Consider the following 24358-nt stretch of genomic DNA (forward strand, 5'->3'; position numbering starts at 1 on the left):
CCATCTGAACCGGGCACAGGGAGTTCTGTTCCTTGCCCGAGGCCTCTCCTACGTCGGTTTGAACAAGGGACAGGTGTGGTTCAAGGGTAGTTATAAGGTGAAGATAAGGGCCCCACAGGGTTCCTGCCCACAGGGTGGAGTCACTTGGTCTCTAAGCTGTCACCAGAACCTTTGTTTTGTTTTAAAGTGGTCTGAGATGAAATGGCACTTGTTAAAGAAGAGAAATTCCTTACATTTTTAAGAACAAGATCAGAGCTAGATAAACAACTGCCCAGCTCACTGTTGTATTATACAGTAATCCGGGATTACCGTGAGTCACCCACGGGACAGTCTCTATGAAGTCGAATCAGAACAAGCAACACCGAATTGGGGCCACAGAGAAAGTGCACGCACGTGGCTTGGCCACATCAGAGCAAGGCTTTGGTGATGACAGGCCCAGAAGGCTCGAGTGGGTAGCTCAAGTTCTGTTCTTGCCAGAGAGGAATGAAGGAAACTAGAGGGGGGGGGGGGGGGGGGGAGGGGGGGCAAAGGCAAGACGATGGCGGAGGAATTGGAGCGCCGTCTGCGCTCTGTCCATCTGAGGTCTTCGGCTCTTTCCACTTCCCTAGTCTTGCTCCTCGCGATTAAAGGTGTTAAAGGTTCATAATCAGGCACTTTCTGTTAAGAATCTTACTTGCCACTTTTGCTAAGTCTGCAACCTCGGGCAAGCTACTTGCACTTGCTACTTGAACCTTAGGTTCAACTCCCTCGTCACTGTCCAATCATTGGAGAGGGCGCTTCCTCGCAGTATCACGGTAAACACTCACTGCAACGGGCGTGGAGTCCGAGCTACCCCAGACACTTCGCAATCGACCCTCCTGTCCCTCCGTGCCCATACTCCAGACGGGGCTGGCACATCTGAGAGCATCCAGCTTTGTATATTTCTTACAGAGTCCCTAGCCTGGAAAGAGCTATGGATCTAGGGTCTCAAGAAGTGGTGGCCCAGCCCCAGAAGCCCTTCTCCCTTTGCATGTGTTCAACTTGCCAGCTGCCAGGAGCCAGGAGGAGACTGGAAACAAGCTGAGGTGACTTCCCCCTTCATTTCCAGCAGCCCCTTCAGTTCCTCCAGCCCACTTACGGCTCATTGTCAATGCTGAGCTGCCTTGTTTGACTTTCTGATAAGAGATGGGGAGGCAGTAATGTTGCTTATTCATATTATTTGCCCTAGACTTTGAGACTTCACGGCAACCCATGGCGCAGCCTAATGGTCTTCGACAGAAGCCTGGAATTTCCTGGAGCACACTTAGTGCCAAGCATTTACGTTCTCACTGGAAGGGAGCAAATGAGGCACAAGAGACAGCCAACAACTTAATTGTCCTTGGTGCCCAAGCCTGGCGGACTTCTGCAGCCTTCAGTTATTAATGTAATTGGAGCAGAAAAAACTGATACAATTGTGCAAACAACCATTATCAACCGGGTTTAAAAGAGACAAGGATGCGTAAGCGAGGGCAATAGGTCAAAGAAAAAATTTAATACAGACGGCAAAGCAGCAAAGATAGTTGAGAATGCCAAACAGTATCACACATTTTCAAGGGACAAGAGTCACTATTCTTTTATGCATGACACAAATGGCTTGTTTCTGCCGTCCCAAATGACAGCATGTTGGTGCCCGTCTCTCATCTGCGACAGTGCCTAGGTTTTATTTTACAGAAACTGAGACAGTGGCATCTCGCCTAATCTTTCTTATCTGTTATTTGAGAGAATCTCACATTAGCAACTTGCATTTTGCAACATTCTGAAAGATGGGTATCTTGAAATTACCTAGGTAACTACCCGCAAGCACAATTCTGACATCGTTGGGCCTGAATTCTGGATGCAGAGGCTGGGGGCTGGTCAGCGAGGAACAATGGTCATTTGTGAAGGAGAGGACACTTGAGAGCTCGGTGTCTCTATAACAGGAGGCAAAACCATGTTCACCAATAAGGTTTCAACCCTTTATTTAGTGAAATGAAGTGTTAGGGAACACAGAGGGGGTTTTTAAGAGCTTACACGTCCATCAGAACCAGAGCCACGGTGTGAGAAGAGAACCACAAGACATTTCCTCAAATACCTGTGGCTTTGTGTAAGTATGAATATATAACAAGGAACTCTGGTACTTTGCTCTAAAATTGTCTTACATTTTTAAAGAAAATCTGGTTGACTTACGATGGCTACATAAACCTGTGATTTATTAGACTTCTCAAATAGATCATTTCTCAAAACAGCTGAATACCAGTTAAGAGGAGGAAACAGTTGTATTTTTGCCTAGCAAACAACGTTGGTCATGCTGAGTATAGGCACATTTGCTTTCTAGATGTGCCCTTGAACATGTAGCATGTAATCTGTTCTTTATCTTAACAAAAGGGCGGCAATACATACACAGTCTTAACACTACAAGGAACTTGTACTTTCTTAGAAGAGGTTGGCCTTCTTAGAAGAGGGAGGGAAAAGGGGCGCCTGAGTGGTTCAGCTGGTTGAGTGTCCAGCTTTGGCTCACAGGTCATGATCTCGAAGCCCTGGAGTTCAAGGCCCATGTCAAGCTCTGTGCTGACAGCTTGGAGCCTGGAGCCTGCTTCTGATGTGTGTCTCCCTCTCTCTCTGCCCCTCCCCCACTCACATTCTGTGTGTGTGTGTGTGTGTGTGTGTGTGTGTGTGTCTCAAAAATAAACATTAAAAGAAAAAAAGAAGAGGGAGGGAAATGTTTTCAGTCCTATCACACACAACATTTTAACAGATTTGATCTGATTTAAAATAGAAACACAGGAAAACTGCCTGACCTGTGATAGAATTGTGCCTGATTCATAAAAATTCCCATCTATCTCATCATTCTCCTTTTCCAATCTTTCATACACAAATGTAAAAATCCCTCAGGATAAGCAAGGGAAACTAATACTGGGAGAGTGTCTAAAATATGCCAGGCATTTTGTTGGGAACTTTGATACTTTGTTGCATTTAATTTCCACTGCAGCCCTGGGAGATGTGTGGTTAAGAGCTGCCCCAGAGACGGCTTTATTATTCTGCTTCTGGTTGTATCAAAGATAAGGCACTCACGGCAATCCATTCATTTCCAATGTCTCTGTTACCAAAAGAAATAGAATTAAGGCATGGAAATTTTTTTCTCAGAGAATACGACTTTATCACTGATAATCCATTTGTATCTTGAGTGACCTTAAAACTAATATACTATTGTAAAATTGTAACTGAGAAAAAGAACTAAACAGTTTTTCTAGTCAAAATGCAAGTTCTTGTGTATCATAACTTCAATGCCAGGTATTTGGAAGTAGATACATTCATGACAGACGGTAACAGACAATTGGGGAGCCTTAAACTCTTCCAACAGGTCTGGGTCTTTTTTTTTTTTTTTAATTACATTTTCTCGTATAATTGTATCATTTGAGCAAATCTTCTATCAGAATCCAACATTACGACTGTGAATTGCTGTAGACCTTTCGCGGTCATATTTTCTGTTAAATATGTGGTTTTGACTTGGGAAGAACGGATGAAAGAAGAATCTAGTAGGCTTGTGAAAATGATCACCGAATCCCTGAAGTATTTGTATTCCTTCCTCATTTCTTAGGTCATTTTTATATAAGTGTATAAACATATGGGTGAGTACCCTAGCAACCACAAAGACCACGTCAGCAGGAAGATCCAACAGCATTCCACAGTTGTTACTCTTCCCTTTCATGAATGTGGAAACAATAAGATTATTTCTAATGTAAATCTAACTCCATGTATGGGGGAGGGGAGCGGAAAACCCTAAGTAAAAACTCTATGGCTTTCAGGGGATTTGATTCCTCTACAATTATCAGGGCAGAACTGGTTATGGGTATTTCTCAATTGTCAAAACTGGAAAAAGCCCTCACCAAGGAAAAGAAACATGGGACATCTCCCAGTTGATGAGTTGACTGATAGATTTAGTCGATCTTCGGCAAAGCACTAAAAGAACAGCTTTAACAGATCCTTTGTGAGGTATTTGTGTGGGTGGAGAATACTGGAAGTTAAAAGTCCCTCAAGATTCAAAGGAATACACCCCAGTTTGAGGCACTTCAGGTATTTTATGCCCTGAGATAACAGGGAGATATTCGGGGAAAGGCCATCCTGCTCCCCAGACAGCTGCCCACGCGTAAGCCCGAAGGCTGGCTCCACTGAGGATTCTCACTAGAAAAAGTTAAATCATTTCACTGTTCAGTATGTAATTCCATCTATACGAAAGATTCCATAGACACTACATTTGCACATGGTCTTCATATTTTATTACAATTGCTACTTCAATAAACCTGATCTCCAAATGTCCAGGCAAGGAGTAAATTGTGTCAAACTAAACTGAATCGGAGTTTCTTCTCCATATGTGGACTGATGCTAAATTTTATCATAGACTACACGCATGCGATATCCCAATCACGCTTCACTAATTGTACTTTCGATATCTGTTCAGTTCCATCGTCACAGATTCATTCGTGAATATTTCCTGAATGCCCTACCTCGGCCAGGCACTGCCCTACTCACCAAGGCTACAGCAGTAAAGGGATAGAAAGGCCTAGATTCTCATGCGTCTTACATTCCTGTTGTGGAAAATGGCGGCTTTACTATACTTTGGTTGAGGGCAAATTTTACATAGGAAGTTATAGGAAAGACACCAATTATATTTGGGCGCATTTTTTTTTTTAAAACCCTAAATATTTCTTGCTAGTTGGAAAGCTGTGACTTCGAATGACTCAGAACGGCACCAACAACACATTGCTTTTCTGTAATTGCACAGAATTCTAGATATCTCTCTCATTAATCACTTCTTTATTAAACACTGTAATGGTTGGAGCACTTGGGTGGCTCAGTCAGTTAAGTGTCAGACTTTGGCTCAGGTCGTGATCCCTGCATCCAGCTCTGTGCTGACAGCTCAGAACCTGGAGCCTGCATCGGATTCTGTGTTTCCCTCTCTCTCTGCCCCTCCCCTGCTCGCACTCTGTCTCACTCTGTCTCTCAAAAAGAAATTAGAGAAAAAAATGTTTTAAATACTGTGATGATTAATTTTATGTGTCAACCTCGTTAGGCCAGAGTCCCCCGATATTTGGTCAAACATTCTAGATGTTGCTGTGAAGGGATTTTTTTAAAGGTGAGATTTAACATTTAAATCATTAGACTGAGTAAAGCAGATTGCCTTCCAAAACGTGGGTGGGCCTCATTCAATCAGATGAAGGTCTTAATAGAACAAAGACCCAGGTTCCATGGAGAAGAGGGCATTCTACCAGCAGACTCCCTTCAAACTCAGACTGCAGCATTATCCCTTCCCTGGGTCTCCAGGCTGCCAGCCTTACAGATTTTGGACTTGCCAGCCTCCACAATCACCAATTCCTTAAATGTTCCTCTTTCTGTCAATGTCTGTCTCTGTCTCTCAATACATCCTACTGGTTCTGGAGAACCCGGATTAATACAAGCACCTACATCACTTTGAGAGATGATGAACTGCCATGCAATCCGGGGTTCAAGTCTTTAAAAAGCCAGGCGTATAAACAAGAAGGAACAAAATGCGGGCGCCGTGCCCATTTAGGAAGTACGTCCACATGCATATTCAATTTCGTGCAACCTCATTGTTATCGCCAGTTTACAAATAAGGAAATTTCAAAATTTCAAGATAAAAAAAGTACAGAGAAGAATGTAGTATCATCTACCCAATAACTAGATTTAACAGTAAATATCCAACATATTTGCTTCATCTTTTCCTGAAAAGTTTTCTATTATAGACATGTCATTTCATCTTTGAACACTTAGAATGTTCCTCTGAAAAATAAGGATATTTTTCCTACATAACTGTAGCAGTATTATCTCCAAACCTAATTCCCCTCTCATCAAATACCCAGCCAATATTCAAATTTTCCCAACCGCATCAAAATTGTCTTTGACAGCTGACTTATTCAAACCAAATTCTATTTGAGATTACGCTTTCCATTTGGTTGCTTAAAAAGAAATTAACCTTGTCTTTTAATCTGGAACAGTACTCCTCTGCTACTTTTAATCTTTTTTTCTTTTAAGGTAATTTTTATTTATTTTGAGTGAGAGAGAGAGGGAGAGAGAAAACAAGCAGGGGAGGGGCAGAGAGAGAGAGAGACAGAATCCCAAACCGGTTCTGCTCTGCCAGCACAGAGCCCAATGTGGGGCTCGAACTCACAAACTGTGATGAGATCATGACCTGGGCTGAAGTCGAGAGTCGGATGCTTGACCGATTGAGCCACCCAGGCGCCCCTGCTGCTCTGAATCTTGACATTGACTTGTTGAAGTGACCTGCTGTCCTATTTCATCGCCCACTTTCTAGAATTCTGTTTTCTCAAGATGCTGTTTCACCGGCTCTTCTCTCTTGTATTTCCAGTAACCTGGAAATTAGATGTTAAAACATGGTTATATCCAGGTTAAATGTGTCCTCGCTCCACTCTATCACCCTGATTTCTCTGCACAGAAATGTTGCCCATAATAATTATCCACTTAGGACTTTTTTGTTTGGGGAGTTAAGGAAGCAGGAAATACCTTGTTAATGGGGACTTCGGGCACGCTCGAGCCGGTTTCAGTGCTCACATAGGTTCACATCAGAAGGGGCTTTCTATCTCTTTGCTGCACTATCTCCAAGGCTGGTCAACCTATTGGCTAGTGGAAGATACTCACGTCCTCATCAGCTTATTAAATAAAGGAGAATGAAGAGTGCTGTGGATCTACCAGGAGAAGGAACTTGGGTCCTTTTCCCAAACATTCACAGCGGTCTACTCAGTTGCGGGCTCAAGTTTGGCCCAGCCCCTTCAGTGGCCAACAGCTGCTTGGGGCAAGGAAGCATCTGTGGCTACTGCGTAGTGTGGAGCCTGTATAGGGATTAAACTTGCAATCTGGCATATTACAGCTACTCTCCAATCAGCTGAGTTGACCACGATCACAAAAGAATTTCCTGAAAAGATACGATTTCTGGAATTTAAGGACTAGCCTTCCACATCTTTCTTTTCAGTTGTGCCTCTACCAATGTTCTCTTTTCCGTGGAGGTAAATTGTAATTGAGCCTCTAAAGGTGGCGGCAGCATGAGATGAAAGATGTCTGTTCCAGGCTTAACTCAAGAGATTTTTGTTGTTGTTTTCAGATATGGGGGGTGGGGGCAGGGAAAGAAAATGATTGAGTACTTTTTTTTTTTTTTAATGTTTATTTTTGACAGAGAGAGACAGAGCATGAGCGGGGGAGGGACAGAGAGAGAGGGAGGCACAGAATCCAAAGCAGGCTCCAGGCTCCAAGCTGTCAGCACAGAGCCCCACGCAGGGCCCGAACTCACGGACCGCGGGATCATGACCTGAGCCGAAGTCAGGCGCTCAACCGACTGAGCCACCCAGGCGCCCCGAGTGGGTACTTCTTAAGAACAGTTGCAAATTCCTTTTGACAATAACTGCTTAAAAGCATTCGATTTGAGGGTGCTGAGTTGACTGCAGTAAACAGCTGAGCTCCCGCTAAGCATAAGGCACTTTGTTAGGGGCTTTGTGGGGACTGCAAAAAATAATGCCAAGCTGCTTCATTGCACGAAGCACGTGTGAAGGTGGACCAAGCGGGTGTATGTATCGTGCCTACCACTGCCTGTGGCGTGCTCTAGGTGCGTGAGGTTCTTTACAGTGGCCTCACGTGTGTGGTGTCTTAGAGCGGAGAAAGCGGCTGCCGGGCCCTTCTCTTCGCGTTTCGTCTGGCCCTCAAAACAGAAGTTTGGAAAGTCACACCGAGGGAGGCCGCACTCACCGGACAACGCATCAGCCGGGAGTGGCTCTGGTGGGGTGGTTCGCCGTGAGGAGACAGAGAGAAGACACCTCATAGATCCAGAGTCCCCAGGGGTTCTGGGGGTGTGGTTCCCCTCCCCCCCCCCACCAACAGGGAGGTGGGTTAGCATGATCCCTATTTTACAACAGAAACAAAGTCCTTTGTATAAGCTATGTACCTGGCAGATAAAGAGCTTTTGGTAATGGTATGTATTCTAAATAAGTGAGTAAAAGATCACACAGCTGATAGATAGCAGAGATGAAGTTAGGTCCCAGCTATCCTTTCAACCCTACATTTCATATTTTCTGCATCTATTACATACAGGCAGAAGGGTAGGTTGCTCATTTGGTTTCAACAGCAGATAGCCCAGCCCCATTCCCCGATTTATAGGACTCCCAGGGAAACAACAAAACAAAACAAAACAAAAACCTTTAATTAAAGGCAAGACAAGCAACCTTGGGGACCTTCCAGGGAGTTTTCTCCTCCCTTGACTCAAGAACATACGCCACAAATGATTGATTCAATTCAGGTACAGCGAGTCTTGCCCTTGAACCTTTACCAAAAAGAGCAATATCATTGTTCTTGAATTTTGTAAAAATGGAGAGTTTTACAAAACCATATCTTCGATGTCACCCCAGTATTCCCAAAGATATAGATGCTTTTGAGAAGTGTAATTCAGTCTTTTCATTGCTGTCTTTTTAATCTCCTTTGCGTTCTTCGTGGATTGCTGTAAACATGGCTGCCAGTTAGGGAAGGAGAAGGAGCTGGTCACATGACCCTGACCTGCTCTTGCGGCCAGTCCACGGGCTTCTCAGCAGGGTCTTCAGGGATTGAGAACACAGGCCTTGGTTTGTCGCCCCCTTTCCTTTCAATACAAAGGTGTCTTCTATGGAAACAATCATACATTCTTACACATGAAGTTTTGAAAATCTCTCTCAAGGTGCAGCCCTTTGATCTTTTAAAACTTTTTCATGGCTGTGTGATACATATTCTATTTGAGAAGAGGAAATTTGAAAATCTGAAAGAACCAATTGTTATTTAATGCAAATTTGTGAGATTAGCACATGCCTTCCCCATAAGCTTTAGGTGTGTCAGTGGCCTTCAAAGTGAGGCGTCTAGGAGAGCAGCATTGATCAGGATGCTACGTCAGAAATGGGAATTCTCAGGCTGACCCTAGACCTGCTAAATTGAGGTAGGGTACAGGAATCTGCTTTGAAAGGCCTTCTCATGTATTCCCAAGCAAATTACAGTTTGAGAACCACTGTTATAAGGATGATGCAACTTGCTCAGCAGACAGCTAAACTACCTAACCCAAGGGGGTCGACTGAATTCATGGTCATCTAGGGCACCTGGATGGATCGTTGGGTTGGGCGTCTGGCTTCAGCTCAGGTCATGATCTCGCAGCTCGTGAGTTCGAGCCCTGCGTTGGGCTCTGTGCTGACAGCTCGGAGCCTGGAATCTGCTTCAGATTCTGTGCCTCCCTCTCTCTCTGCCCCTCTCCCACTTGTTCTCTGTCTCTCTCTCTCTCTCTCTCTCTCTCTCTCAAAAATAAACACTAAAAATTTTGAATTCATGGTCAACTAAAGCATGTCAGTTACATAATTTTCTCAATCTCATGCTTGTTGGAATCCGTTAGGTTCTGAAATAAACATCTCTTTAGTCAACAAATACAATTTAAGTGAATATGCTCCAAAAGTTGGTCACGCATTCTTGTGCGAGTCCTCTGGACTAAGGCAGATGTGATAGCACGTTGGTGGCAATCACGCTAAAATAGTATATGCGTAAATGGGGCCATGTGCACTGTTTAAATAGAGATTGAAAATTGGAAGTGACAATTATTTGGGGTGCCTCAGTGGCTCAGCTGAACGTTGGACTTTTGACTTTGGCTCAGGTCATAATCCCAGGGTCGTGGAGATTGAGCCCCGTGTCAGGCTTCATGCTGAACATGGAGACTATATAAGATTTCTCTCTCCCTCGGCCCCTCTCTCTAGCTTGTGCTCTCTCTCTCGCTCTCTAAAAAAATTTTAAAAAGCTTTAATAAAAAGAAATGACAATTATTAAAAATTCAACATTACGAGGTTCCTTGTTTCTTCAGCGTTGCCTGTGTACCTACTTTATAATGTTTAAGCCTACTCTAAAATAAAGTACCTCATTTGACAAGAAATTTTACTAAAAAAATAAAATAAAGCACCTCTTTTAAATTAATTAATTAGCTTCAGGCCCGTCCTCCATAATTTGGCAGATCACCTGGCCTTTGATCTCACAGGACTGTTTCGATTAACAAGTGAGATAGCTTATAAAGGGGTTTTGTAAGCCGCAAAAGGCAAGGAAAAAGGCTTCTTTTATTGGGCACTTGGCGGTTCTGCACTCAGGCAGGCATAGTTATTAAATGTCCTTTAGGGGCGCCCGGATGGCTCAGTCCGTTAAAGTGTCCGACTTCGGCTCAGGTCATGATCTCACGGTTCATGAGTTCGAGCCCTGCGTCGGGCTCTGTGCTGACAGCTCGGAGCCTGGAGCCTGCTTCGGATTCTGTGTCTCCCTCTCTCTCTCTGCCCCTCCCCCGTTCATGCTCTGTCTCTCTCTGTCCCAAAAATAAATAAACGTTGAAAAAAAAAAATTAAAAAAAAAAAAAGCCATGGACACTAACCAGCAGGTCATCCGTCCAGAGGGAAGTCGGGAAGGAAGACTCCAGTGACAAGCCGAGGGGATGAAGACCGGGAACAGGGGAGACTGGGCCTTTCCCAGGCTCCGCTTTCATGCAGTGGGATCCATACAGCCTCCAGGGCAGCCCTGCTCCCTAAACACGCTAAGTACATGTAACAGTCATGCACTAGCAGCTGTTAGGTGCTCCACATGCTTTTCCAGTTGGATCAATGATCAGCCACTCTATCCATCACTAAGACGAATGGCATCCGAATATAGGACTATAGGTAATAAGAAACAACCTGTCTGACATGCCTAACCATTTGAATGCTTGATGAGGTCCTTTTTACTCACAGCACCCCAGCTGCCTTCCAAGGATTGACGGCGGTATCTTCCGCATTTCTAGGATGATGAAAAAAGTCAAGTAATACGTCGACCTATACCACAGATGTGGTCGGCTTGTTACCTCTCGTTTTGCCGTTTCCCATCCAGTTCCGGGTTTAATTCGCTCTCCCCTTGACCCAATCGAGGCCCATGGGAACTTGGCATGTGCCCAGTTTTTCACCCTGGGACTTGAAAGCTCTAGAGTGTATCCTCCCAAGACCTCCTGATCCTGGACCACGTAAAGTAGTGTATTTGTCCCAGCTTGGCTCCCAATCCTGGGCCCTGGCCCACTGGCTGGGGCGGAGGGGGGAGGACATTAGATCTTTCAAAGAAATGCCTCTTTCCACTTCCTACTGGTGCACTAGGAAAATGCTTTATCTGCAAAGTCAAAGCACCTTGATCAATATTCTTTTCCCCCTTTACTTCTTCTGGAGAAACTTGTCCTCGCCCTGCCCATTGTAGTCAAATAAGTGTGTATAACGTGTACATTTTTAAATACAAAATACTTTTTACTTCAGTGCAATATACGTCACATGAAATATACCATTTTAAAGTATGTAACTCACTGGCGTTAAGCAGATTCACATTGTTGTGCAACCATCACTACTATCCATCTCCAGAACTTTCTCATCTTCCCGAACTGAAAGTCTCTACCATGAAATACTAACTCCCCACTTCCCTCTCCCCCCCCAGGCCCTGGCACCACCATTCTATTTTCTGACTCTGCTTCTAGGTCCCTCATATAAGTGGAATCGTACAGCGTTTGTTCTTCTGTGATTGGTTTATTTCACCTCGAACAGTGTCCTCAAGTTTCATCATGTTGTAGCCTGTGTCAGAATGTCCTTCCTTTTTTTTTTTTTTAATTTTTTTAAAACATTTTTGTTTGTTTTTGAGAGACAGAGAGAGAGCACAAGAAGGGGAGAGGTAGAGAGACAGGGAGACACAGAATCCAGAAGCAGGCTCCAGGCTCCGAGCTGTCAGCACACAGCCCGACGTGGGGCTCGAACCCACGAGCCATGAGATCATGACCTGAACGGAAGTCGGATGCTTAACTGCCTGAGCCACCCAGATTGTGTGTGGGGCCAGGATATGAGGGTGTGTGTGTGTGTGTGTGTGTGTGTGTACCACATTTTGTTTGGCTATTCCTCCATCAGGGGACACTTGGGCTGCTTCTACTTTTTGGCTATTGTGAGTAATGCTACTATGAAAATAGGTGTGCAAATATCTGTTTGAGTCTCTGCTTTCAATGCTTTTGGGTACTGCCAGATTGTATGGTAATTCTATGTTGAATTTGTTGAACCACCATACTTTTTTCCACAGCAGCTGCACCCTTTTAATTCTCGCCAACGACGCCCGAGGGTTCCAGTTTCTCCACATCTTTGCCAATGCTTGTTCTTTTTTCTTTTTTTTAAATAATAACAATTCTAATGGGTATGAAGTGATATATCATGAGGTTTTGGCTTGTACTTCCTTAATACTTAGTGATAATGAGCATCTCTTCATAGGCTTGTTGGCCATTTGTATCTTTTGGGGGGAAAGTTCTATTCAAGTCCTTTGCCCATTAAAAAGATAAAATAATTTTTACTGTAATTCGGGGGAACTCATTTCTTAGAGTTCTTAAATACATATAGAAAATATTTTCATCTTGTTATAGGCTAGTGTCCCTTATCAACCCATATTGATTTGGGACATAGTGAGGAAAAATCAAAAGAAACTGTAGGCAAGTCAAATTACATGCATGGAAATATGCATATTTCTTCATTGTCTACATTTGGCCACCACGGTGAATACATATCATGGCAAAACACCAAATAACCCAATCTTAAAAACCATATTCAGCCAAAGCGGGGAGAGCTCCAAACTCACTCAAAGCTGAAACAGAAGCTGAATATCACCATCACAGATTAAACTTCTGAAGTATAAAAATCAGTGACATGTTATCAAAATTTAATTAAGATTATAATTTTACCCTTCAATATTTTAGTAACCAATATTTTAAAGTTTGACACTTTAGCGTAGGAACGAAATTAGTCAATGTTGTCATCTGTGACAACTTTTGTAGTCATTTCATTGCATATTCCTGAGACTAGACTGTCACCAGCACATTGAACACATGGCATCAATCGTTTATGCATGGCAGAACAGAATTCAGTTTTCAGTCCCGACTTTTCTCAAAGGAGTGGTGTACCCAGGAAAATGTCATAAATACATTATATCTTCAATTACCAAAAAATGGTTGTCACACCGCAGCATACATTTGGCAAGCTTTATATTTTAATGTTTAGTTTCTATGGGCTCAAATCTCTAAAGAATTGTTTTCTTCTAAATGTTCTTACAGCATCTATTTTTAAGTTTATTAGAAGGAACAAAATGTATTTGGGATACCTGGTTTTTCTCTAATTCTTCTTTTCGACTGTTGACACATTTTAGTGTATCTATTTGGATCAAGGATAGTTTGTCATGAAGTTATTGTATGTTGTTTTGGAATTTTTTTTTTCCTTGTGGAAATGAGGTGGCAAAGTTGACATTATGATTTTTATATCACTCTCAGAAGATACAAGGGATTTTCACACAGAACTTTTTTTTTTTTTAAAGACTCTGGGCTTGGGGCACCTGGGTGGCTCAGTCGGTTAAGCGTCCGACTTCAGCTCAGGTCATAATCTCACAGTCCGTGAGTTCAAGCCCCGCATCGGGCTCTGTGCTGACCGCTCAGAGCCTGGAGCCTGTTTCGGATTCTGTGTCTTCCTCTCTCTCTGACCCTCCCCCATTCATGCTCTGTCTCTCTCTGTCTCAAAAATAAATAAATGTTAAAAAAAAAATTTTTTAAAAAAGACTCTGGGCTTAAGGAGAAGTTTTTAAAACCTAAATCAAATGCAGTTGTTACAGATTATTTTGATTAGTGATAGAATCGAGACAAACAATTCTGAAAATATTGGAATCATGATATAATCATTCTTCTATTACCTTATGTTAGTAATTAAATTTTTATAAAAAATTTTGGCTCCATAATATATAACGTTCTTTCTAAAATTAACTCTCTAGGGGCTCCTGGGTGGCTCAGTTGGTTAAGTGTCCAACTTTGGCTCAGGTCACGATGTCACGGCTTGTGGGTTCCAGCTCTGCGTTGGGCTCTGTGCTGATAGCTCAGAAGCCTGGAGCTTACTTCAGATTCTGTGTCTCCCTCTCTCTCTGCCCCTCCCCCGCTCGCACTCTGTCTCTCTCTCTCTCTCTCTCTCTCGCTCTCCCTCAAAAATAAAATAAACATTAAAATTTTTTTTAAATAAAATAAACTCTCTCAAACACTGTCTTTATTTATTTTTAAAACACTTTCTTTTAGGGGCGCCTGGGTGGCGCAGTCGGTTGAGCGTCCGACTTCGGCCAGGTCACGATCTCACGGTCCGGGAGTTCGAGCCCCGCGTCGGGCTCTGGGCAGATGGCTCAGAGCCTGGAGCCTGTTTCCGATTCTGTGTCTCCCTCTCTCTCTGCCCCTCCCCCGTTCATGCTCTGACTCTCTCTGTCCCAAAAATAAATAAACGTTGAAAAAAAATTATTTAAAAAAAAAAAAAAAAAAAAAACACTTTCTTCTAGAGAAAAGATTTCACAATATTAATGAATATTGCAGCATTTACTCTGGCAATTATAAGTTTATGTAGCACTTTTGATTGGCAGAATTCGAACGTGGGAAGTCCGTAAGGAGATTTTTCTTCAAGTTATATTTAGAAAGCTTAATTATATTTGAAAGAGTATCTTCAGATAATAACAACACATCCATACCACAGTAATTCCGATTATCGACACTGTCACACTGATTAGATGCTTTGGGAAGCTGTGCGTGTACTTGATCATTGAGCAGCAGCCTCTCAGGGATTCTAGAAATGTCGCTCCGGAATCACTGGGTTGTTTGGCCTTCCAAAGGGTGAAAGCAAAGCTGAAGTTAAATAGCAGAGTTGGGCCGAGCACCAAGGCTCAAGCCAAGGGCCATTACATCCCTAATATATGCATTATTTATTTCTAAAACAGCTGAAAGATAGAAATGAGAGCTCTGTGAGCATGGGGATCTTAGTCCATCCTAAGTATCATTACTTTGGGGGGCTGTCGTTTCCAGGCTCTGAAGCAGTGACAGCTGAAAATAGAAAGCAATCAGAGGCCAAGTTTATTGGAATTCAGCTAGATCTACTAACGTTACTCCTTAGTCAGTAATTTTGGATGCTCAGAATGGATGATTCTTTAATAAGTTCTCTGTTAGGTTTACTTACTGAGTGCTTACCATCTGCCAGCCACTGTCTCTGCATTTTACAGGCACTAACTCCTCCAGTCCTCACAACGGCCCATGAGAACGGCACTTCTGTTTTATCATGGCCATTTCACAGACACGGAACCCAAATCAGGAGGAGGTGAGGCAATTGTTAAAAATCCACAGACGTGGAGTGGCAGAGCCAGGATCCTGGAGCCTGGGCCCTACTGACCACCACGCTGCCTGGGTGTGTGCGAGTCACTGTGGGGATGGAGGGACCGTCCCGTGATTGGCTTCAGATGTCCTGTTCTCTCAAGTTCAGGCCTGGGGACTTTCACCAGTGCTTTAGGCACCAGGGGCTCAGAGGTGCAGGAAGGAGACTGAGAACCACAAACTGCAGCCTAGGAAAGCAGGGTCGAAGACTTAACAGGGGAGGGAAGAAATGGAAGGATGAGAGAGAAAAGATAGGTGGGACTAAAGCAAAGGGTATATACTGGCTTCTTTAATTTGCCTGGGGAGAGGCAAAGCTTACCTTGCTCATAGAAGGATGCTTTGCTTGATAAAGCAAAATAATTACCACATAATCAAATTGACTTAGGTAAACATTTCCTCCTCCTCCTCTGCCTCCTCTTCCTCCTCCTCCTCTCCCTGCCATTCCCCACCCCATCCCCCTTCTCCTCCCCTTCATTTCTCCCTAAAGATGATAAAGAAGAATTCAGTGTTTGAAATTCTTTGAGTGCTGGATTAGATTTTGTCACACAGATTTTCTGGAAGATGATCATTTATTTCCTTAGTAATTATTTTTTTTTAAATTTTTTTTTTCAATGTTTATTTATTTTTGGGACAGAGAGAGACAGAACATGAACGGGGGAGGGGCAGAGAGAGAGGGAGACACAGAATCGGAAACAGGCTCCAGGCTCTGAGCCATCAGCCCAGAGCCTGACGCGGGGCTCGAACTCCCGGACCGCAAGATCGTGACCTGGCTGAAGTCGGACGCTTAACTGACTGCGCCACCCAGGCGCCCCAGTAATTATTTTTTTAAGATTTTTTTTCTAAGCAATCTCTACACCCAGCATGGGGCTCGAACTTACAACCCCAAGATCAAGGGTCGTATGCTCTACTGAGCCAACCAGCAGCCCCTAAATTTATCATCTTAACCATTTTGAAATGTACAACTTAGTAATATATTAGTTAAGTATATTCATACATATTAAGTATATTGAGTATATATTTAGTTAAGTATATTCACTTTGCATGCTTAATAAAACTTTGTAAAATAAAAGTAAAACATGCAATCAGAAAAAAAATGCTCAGATCATAAGATACAGCATGAAAAATTATCGCAGAGTTCACACATGTGCAACCTTCACTCAAGTTAAGAGATGGAAGGCTTCTAACTCCCAGAAGCCCTGCTCAAGTCCTCTTTCTATCATATCCACCCATCCCCTCCCCCTCAACACCCCCCGCATTAACCTCTAAACTGACTTCTGACACCAAAGATTAGTTTTGCCTGTTTTTAAATTTCAAACAGATGGAATCATACAGAATGTATTCTTCAGCATCTGGCTTCTATCAGTTAATGCTACACCCGTGAGAGTCATTCATTTTGCAATATGTGACAGTTGCTCATTTATTTTTGCTGCTATATAATATTCCACGATATGAATAGACCACAATTTTAAGTATCCATCCTGAATGTTAAAGGACACTTGGATTTTTTTTTCTAGTTTGGAAGTTTTTACAAATAATGGTGTGCATAATGTGTACCTACCTTTTGGAGTGGAATTGCTGGATCATAGGTTTTGCCTGTGTTTGGCTTTAGTAAATATTGCCAAATTTTTTCTAAAGTGGTTGAACTCATTTACATTCCCAAGGGCATCGTATGAAAGTTGTGTTGCTCTATGTGGTAGACAGAATAATGCTCCGCCTGCAAAGAGGTCCACATCCTGCTTCCCAGAACCTGTGAATACGTTACCTTACGTGGCAAAAGGGACTTTGCAGTTGTGATTAAATTAAAAATCTTGACAGAGAGGGATTATCCTGGATTATACAGGTGGGCCCAATGTCATCCGATGAGTCCTTAAATGTGGGAGAGAGAGGAAGAAGAGAGTCAGAGGGGATGTGACCATGGAGGGATGGTCAAAGCACAGTAATGTTGCTGGCTGTGAAGGTGAAGGGACAAGAGCCAAGAAACACGGAAGTTTCCAGAAGCTAAAAAAGGCAAGGAAACGAATTTGCCTCTAGAGCCTCTAGAAAGGAATGCAGCCCTGTTAAATGAAACCTTGATATAGCTCAGTGAGACTTGTGTCAGACCTCAGACCCACGGAACTGTAAGATAATAAATTCGAAATGCTTTAAGTCACTGCATTTACGGTAGTTGGTTAAAGCATCAATAGAAAATTAACAGACTCCACATCCTCAACAATATTTGGTATTACCTTTCAAGCTTTTCATTATTCTGGTGGGTGGTTTTAATTTATATTTCCCTGACAAAAAAACTATATTAAGCGCTTTTTCATATGTTTCTTAGCCATGTGGATATACTCTTTTATGATGTCCATATCTATTGCCCATTTCCCCATTGATTGTCCTTTCCTTATTGATTTGTGTAGTTCTTTGTAAATCTTTCTTTGTTTATCTTACTTTCTTTGTATATCTTTGTATTTACACTATCTTCTACTTTATAGCATGTGTTTTCCCTCTCCTAATAGTGTCTTTGGATAAGAGAACGTCTTTTTTTTTTTTTAAGTTTATTTATTTTGAGGGAGAGAGTGCTGAAGGGGCAGGGGTGGGGACAGAGAGAGAGAGAGAGAGAGAGAGAGAGAGAGTCACAAGGCAGGCTCTGCACCATCAGCGAAGAGCCCAATACAAGGTACTCGTGAACCGTGAGATCATGACCTGGGCAGAAATCAAGAGTTGGAAGCTTAACCAACTGAGCCACCCAGGCACCCCCGCCCCCTCCTTTATTTTAAATGGATAACAGAACTTCTAAGAGAATCCAATTTATCTTTTTCTCTCATGGTCAATGTGATTGGGCCTGTTTAAGTAATCATCCCCTATCCCAAGGCCAAAAAGATACATTTTCGAGATCTTTTCTAGCTTTATTGTTTTACCTTTCATATTTGTATCTCAGTCCCTCTGGAATTGGTTTTTGTGTATATAGTGAGGTAGGGGTCAAGCTTCATTTTTTTTTTTTGCCCCCACATGACCCTCCCATTGACTCTGCATCAGCTTTCCATTACAACCCCACTGTGTTACTTTTGTCTTTCTCTTACTACTCGACATCGCTGCTGCTGTCGTAAATCAGGCATCCAGACATGCGTGGGGCTGTGTTTGGGCTCTTTATTTTATTGGTCTATTTGTTATGTCCACCCAACACTACACATGCTTCATTTTTGTAGCTTTAATATACGTCTGGATATACAGTAAAGGAGGCTTCTCTCCTTTCATTGTTATCCTTCAAAATTATTGGCTATTCTCATCTTGGCCCTTTGCATTTCCACGTAGACATTATAAATCAGACTGTTGATACACATGCGCGCGCACACACACACACACACACACGCACACACACACTACTCAGATTTTGACTGGGAATGAATTTAATCTAATGCAATTGACATCTTTACAAAATTGAGTTTTCTAATTCATGGTGTTAATGTAGCCTTACATTTTACTTAATAACTTAATAGATTCCCCTTAATAATGTTTTTCTAGTTTTGTATGTAATAGTCCTGCATCTCTTTCATTAGATTCATTTCTAAGATTTGACTTTTTTTTTTTTTTTTGACAGAGAGAGAGCAAGCCTGCGTGAGCTGGGGAGGGACAGAGGGAGAAGGAGGGAATCCCAAGCAGGTTCTGCGCTGGGTATGCAGCCTGATCTCACAACCTTTAGATCATTACCTGAACCGAAATCAAGTGAGGGACACTTAACTGACTGAGCCACCCAGGTGTCCCTAAGATTTGACTTTTTATTTTTTTTTATTTTTTATTTATTTTTTTTTAATTTTTTTTTTCAACGTTTATTTATTTTTGCGACAGAGAGAGACAGAGCATGAACGGGGGAGGGGCAGAGAGAGAGGGAGACACAGAATCGGAAACAGGCTCCAGGCTCTGAGCCATCAGCCCAGAGCCTGACGCGGGGCTCGAACTCTCGGACCGCGAGATCGTGACCTGGCTGAAGTCGGACGCTTAACCGACTGCGCCACGCAGGCGCCCCAAGATTTGACTTTTTAAATGCTGTTGTAAATGGCACTAAAATTTTAAATTCTATATATAATTATTGGGCACTGACACATGTAGAATAGACCTTGTGCTCAGTGACTTTGCTAAATTTACTTCTTAATAGTTTATTTGTGGATTCTTATATTTTCCACACATACAATCACATCATTTATCAATAATGACAGTTTTACTTTGGAAGAGGCACATTTTATGTAGGAGAACGTGGAGAAATTGGAACTCTCATACATTACTGATGAGAATATAAAATGGTGTGGCTGCTTTGGACAGCAGTTGGCAATTCAAGATACTAAAGAGAGAGTTATCATGTGATCCAGCAATTCCAATCCTAGGTATATATCCAAATGAACTGGAATCATAAATCTACACAAAAACTTGTACATAAATGTTTATAGCAGCATTACTCATAATAGCTAAAAGGTAGAAATAACCCAATGTCCATCAACTAATGAGTGGACAAATAAAATTGTATATCTCTATAATAAGGTATGATTCATTCATAAAAAAGGATGGAATACTGATATATGCTACAACATAGATGAAACTTGAAAACATTATGCTCAGTGAAAGAAGCCAGTCACAAAAGACAACATATATCTTATGAATCCATTTATATAGAACGTCCAGAACAGGTAAATCCATCCAGACAGAAATAGATTAGTGCTTTCCTAGGGCAGGGTAGGTGGGGGGAGTAATAGAGAGTGACTATTAATGGGTATGTTTCTTTTGAGGGTGACAAGTTCTCAAACTAGATGTGGTGATGGTAGTACAACTCTATGAATATTCTCAAAACAATTGAACTGTATGCTTTCATGGGTCAATTTTATAGTATGTAATTTATACCTTGATAAAGGTGTTTAAAATTTTTTATGTAGGATCTTGAAAGCTTAAAAAAGGAGGTAAAAGGGGATACCTGGGTGGCTCAGTTGGTTGAGTGTCCAACTTCGGCTCAGGTCATGATCTCATGGTTCACGGGTTCGAGCCCTGCGTCAGGCTCTATGCTGACAGCTCAGAACCTGGAGCCTGCTTCAGATTCTGTGTCTCCCTTTCTCTCTGCCCCTCCCCGCTCATGCTCTCTCTCTCTCTCTCTCTCAAAAATAAATAAACATTAACAAAAAATTTTTTTTAAAGTAGTAAACATATACTAATGTTCTGTAGTGTAATATCTGAATTGGGAGATTTTCGGCAATTCTCATTTTTTCTTTCTATTGTTTTGGATTTTTATACATGTATTTTTATAAGTGGAAAAATCAAAAAGAAGAAATGTCACAAAGAGATTTAATCTCTCCCTCCCCCTCTCTTCCCAGCAGCAACAACAAAAACAAACAAAAAACAAACAAACAAGAACATAGTTCGAAGGAGAAATGACTTGGCACCTGAGTTCAAGACTGTCTTAACCCAGGTTAACTTGGCTTAAAACAGTAGAGTTAAATGGTGGTAAATGGTAGCTAATGAAGCAAAGGGCATTTGGTATAAAGACTATATTTTTTTTAATTTTTTTTAACGTTTTATTTATTTTTGAGACAGGGAGAGACAGAGCATGAACAGGGGAGGGTCAGAGAGAGGGAGACACAGAATCCGAAACAGGCTCCAGGCTCTGAGCGGTCAGCACAGAGCCCGATGCGGGGCTCGAACTCACGGGCAGCGAGATCATGACCAGAGCCGAAGTCGGCCGCTTAACCGACCGAGCCACCCAGGCGCCCCTATATAGTTTTTTTAATTGAGGTAATTGATATACAATATTATATCAGTTTCAGGTGTACAACACAGTGATCAGACATTTGTACACATTGCAAACTGATCGCCACAACAAGTCTAGTTACTGGGAAGATGCTGCGAGATATTAGAAAGAAAATTTTTGCATCCTTGGTCAGAGTAAATTGAAAAAGCCTAGTTAGAAAGTTGCTAATATGGTTGTGAAGCGGTTAATACTTTGGTCAGGATGTTATGTGAGAAAAGAGTGAAAAGGTGATCTTAGTTTCAGTGCTTAAACCAGCAGGGAATGGTGATGGCCCAGTTGGCAAGACTGTACACGGAAAAGGACGGAGGCTTCCCTGATGCCAGAGAAATTGGCTGAGGAACAGTTTTGATGGAAAAGTCATGAGCATGATGATATATAGAAAATGCTGTTAGAATGGATATTCCAATGTTTGAATTCTAGCTCCATTTGTGATCTGACTTTTGACAAATTACCTAACCTCTTTGAGCTTTGGTTTCTATTACTTTAAAAATGGTAATATCAATACCTACTTCATTAGATTGTTTTAAAGATTAAATCAGGAAGTACATAAAAACACTCAGCATCAGGGCGCCGGGGTGGCTCAGTCGGTTAAGCGACTGACTCTTGATCTCAGCTCAGGTCACGATCTCATGGTTCGTGAGATAGAGGCCTGAGTTGGGCTTTATGCTGGCACCAAGCCTGCTTGGGATTCTCCCTCTCTCTCTGCCTCTCACTTACAAAATAAATAAATAAACTTCAAGAAAAAAAAAAAAGCACTCAGTATAATGCCTGACACGTATATCTCAAAAATGTTTCCAAATGTACTATATTACCACTGGGGGAAGTGGGGGGAAGGTACATAGTACCTCCCTGTACGTTCTTTGCCACTTCCTGTAAATCTGTAATTATTTCAAAATCAAAAGTTAAAAAATGTATTAGCTATCGTGTGCATAAATTGTATTGTGTCATTGTGCTAATTTTTTAATTTATTTTTTATCAGATGAAGGAATCAAAGACCAGGAACACAAGCAATTTGGTTACAAAGAATTACACAGAAGTGAAATGAGAACGGAAGCAATTTCTTCTGAACCCTAGAACCACGGGGCAGCATTACCATGAAGTGACCTTAGAATCAGGGTATGGTTTAATCGCTGAGTTCATCTGGGTTTCAATATGTGGTTTACCTATGTTCTCTTCCCGGTTCCACTTGACTCATCCATCCAGATTTAAAATAATAAACATTTCGTCAGCACCCCATACTGTATGGGGGTAGGCTCTTCCCCCTTGCTTTGAATTGCAACTAACGTTTTCTGCGTTTTAAGAGAAAGGCACAGAGAAAATTAACACTGCTGTTTTAATGGATTTATTGCTTGTCACTTTCACCTCTTAGTTTTGACACTAAAGTTAAACTTTGTGAAACAAACCATAGAGGGTGCCATACCATACCGCAGCTGGAATAACTACAACACTGTCAGTGGAGAATCTTTTTGGATCTGCTAATGTGGAAAACAGCAGAGCACCTCACGTGGTGGATAAGAAACAGGGGGTTTGTTTTCCTTTATACTTGGTTTACAGTGGTGGCTCTAACAGGATGCTCTATTCTGCTCAGAACAAGCCGATTGTAAGAAACTTGCAGCAGACGCTGACTGTGGGACAGAGCTTACGTTCTGCTGCATTCTACAGGCAGCCTTCAACTCTTATAAACAGAGAAAGAATGGCCTGAACAGGGATGACTTGGATGGGGCTCAGTTCTGTAGCTATTTTCCCCTCTATTCTTTCTTTCTTTTTTAGGATGGTCTGAGAAAACATCTTTAGCTGGTGTGAGTAAAAAGACAGCCAATGTCTTTGAAAGACAGAACCAAACTATGAAAGATCTAGGAAAGGCTAAGATTTCACCTTTTGGAATGTCACCTTGACACGGAGCTTTAAAGGGGGCCAGGAGAGGCAAGGAAAAAAAAGGAAAATTTTACACAAATATTCACCTTCATACAATTTACCAAAAATATGGAAAGAAGGCTTTTGGTAGGAGACTGGCAATTATTTTTTTTGAAAGTGGAAAATGTAATTTTTACTTGGGAATGGCAGTCTGTAGAGGGACATCTCACCAACCTGGCTCCAAAAAACACAGAGATGAATAAAAATGAATGTTAAAAATCTGTTTAAAAAGCACATTCTCGTATTTTTCCACTTTCAAACAGATTTTTTATTATTCAAAACAATAACTGATAGATCTGCCTTTTCTCTATTTTCAGCTTCAAGAATGACCACAGAAATGATAATTCCAAAGAAAAAAGTAAACAGTTAGATTACCAATACAAAAATTAATAAATGGAATAGCATTAAGCAATGCCAGGTAGGTTTTTTTTTAATGTTTTTTAGATGTTTATTTATTTTTGAGAGAGAGAGAGAGAGTATGAGTGGGGGAGGGACAGAGAGAGAGGGAGACACAGAATCCAAAGCAGGCTCCAGGCCCTGAGTGTCAGCACAGAGCCTGATGCGGGGCTCGAATTCACCAACTGCTAGATAATGACCTGAGCCAAAGTCGGACGCTTAACAGACTGAGCCACTCGGGCGCCCCAGGTAGGGTTTTTTTATTGGCAATCTTTTCCCCATGAAATTTATTGTTTGGTTTTGAAGAGCCAAATACATCGATTTCCAAGGCTTCTTGGCAACTCATGGAAGTCTTCACTAGCATTTGAAAGGAGACTTACTCTGAAAAATTCAGGCCTTCGTAGCCACATAGTTGGAGAATACTTTTTAACAAATTGACTTGTGGGGTGCCTGGCTGGCTCAGTCAGGGGAACACACGGCTCTTGACCTCGGGGTTGTGAGTTCTAGCCCCATGTTGGGTATAGAGATTACATAAAATAAATAAATAAAATTGACTTGTGACAATTCCCTCTATTTTACAGATTTCAGTGGCGAAACAGATTCAGAATGTATACACTGTGTTGTGCTCTGACCACTAAACAACATACAGCTTCCAGAAACCACAGACTGCATTATAGGTGACATCGGGGTAAGGGTATAGAGAAAAATAAGTGCTATTCTTTGTTTAAATATCATCTTTTTATAAGGAGGGAACAGAGTGAATTTTATAAATGCCGGTTTAAAAACCACTGATCTTTAAGAAAGGAGAGAAAAATCGAATGTAAAAAAACATGTACTTGTGCTGAACCGTGAATAAGAAAACCTTCACTGAAATGTCTAAAGACGATAGTGCCTGAAAGGACCTGTAGTAACATGTAAAGCAGGCAGGATTATAAATGCGTAGTTCTTGAAGAACACCAACGTTACACAGACCCTCCTCCTTTGCTGCCTTCCCAGAGGATAGTGAGATAAAGCTT

General features: G+C 41.9%; 1 long non-coding RNA gene across 1 annotated transcript; it reads left to right on the forward strand.

The window, feature by feature from the left end:
* Positions 1-1882: 1882 nt before the first annotated feature.
* LOC125149654 (uncharacterized) lies at positions 1883-24007 on the forward strand. The gene is made up of 4 exons (XR_007145995.1): positions 1883-2101; positions 22012-22148; positions 23264-23364; positions 23924-24007. It is a non-coding gene; the product is annotated as an uncharacterized LOC125149654 (long non-coding RNA).
* The last annotated feature ends 351 nt before the right edge of the window (positions 24008-24358 follow it).

The sequence above is a fragment of the Prionailurus viverrinus genome, chromosome D3 (assembly GCF_022837055.1).
Source record: "Prionailurus viverrinus isolate Anna chromosome D3, UM_Priviv_1.0, whole genome shotgun sequence".
Lineage (NCBI taxonomy): Eukaryota > Metazoa > Chordata > Mammalia > Carnivora > Felidae > Prionailurus > Prionailurus viverrinus.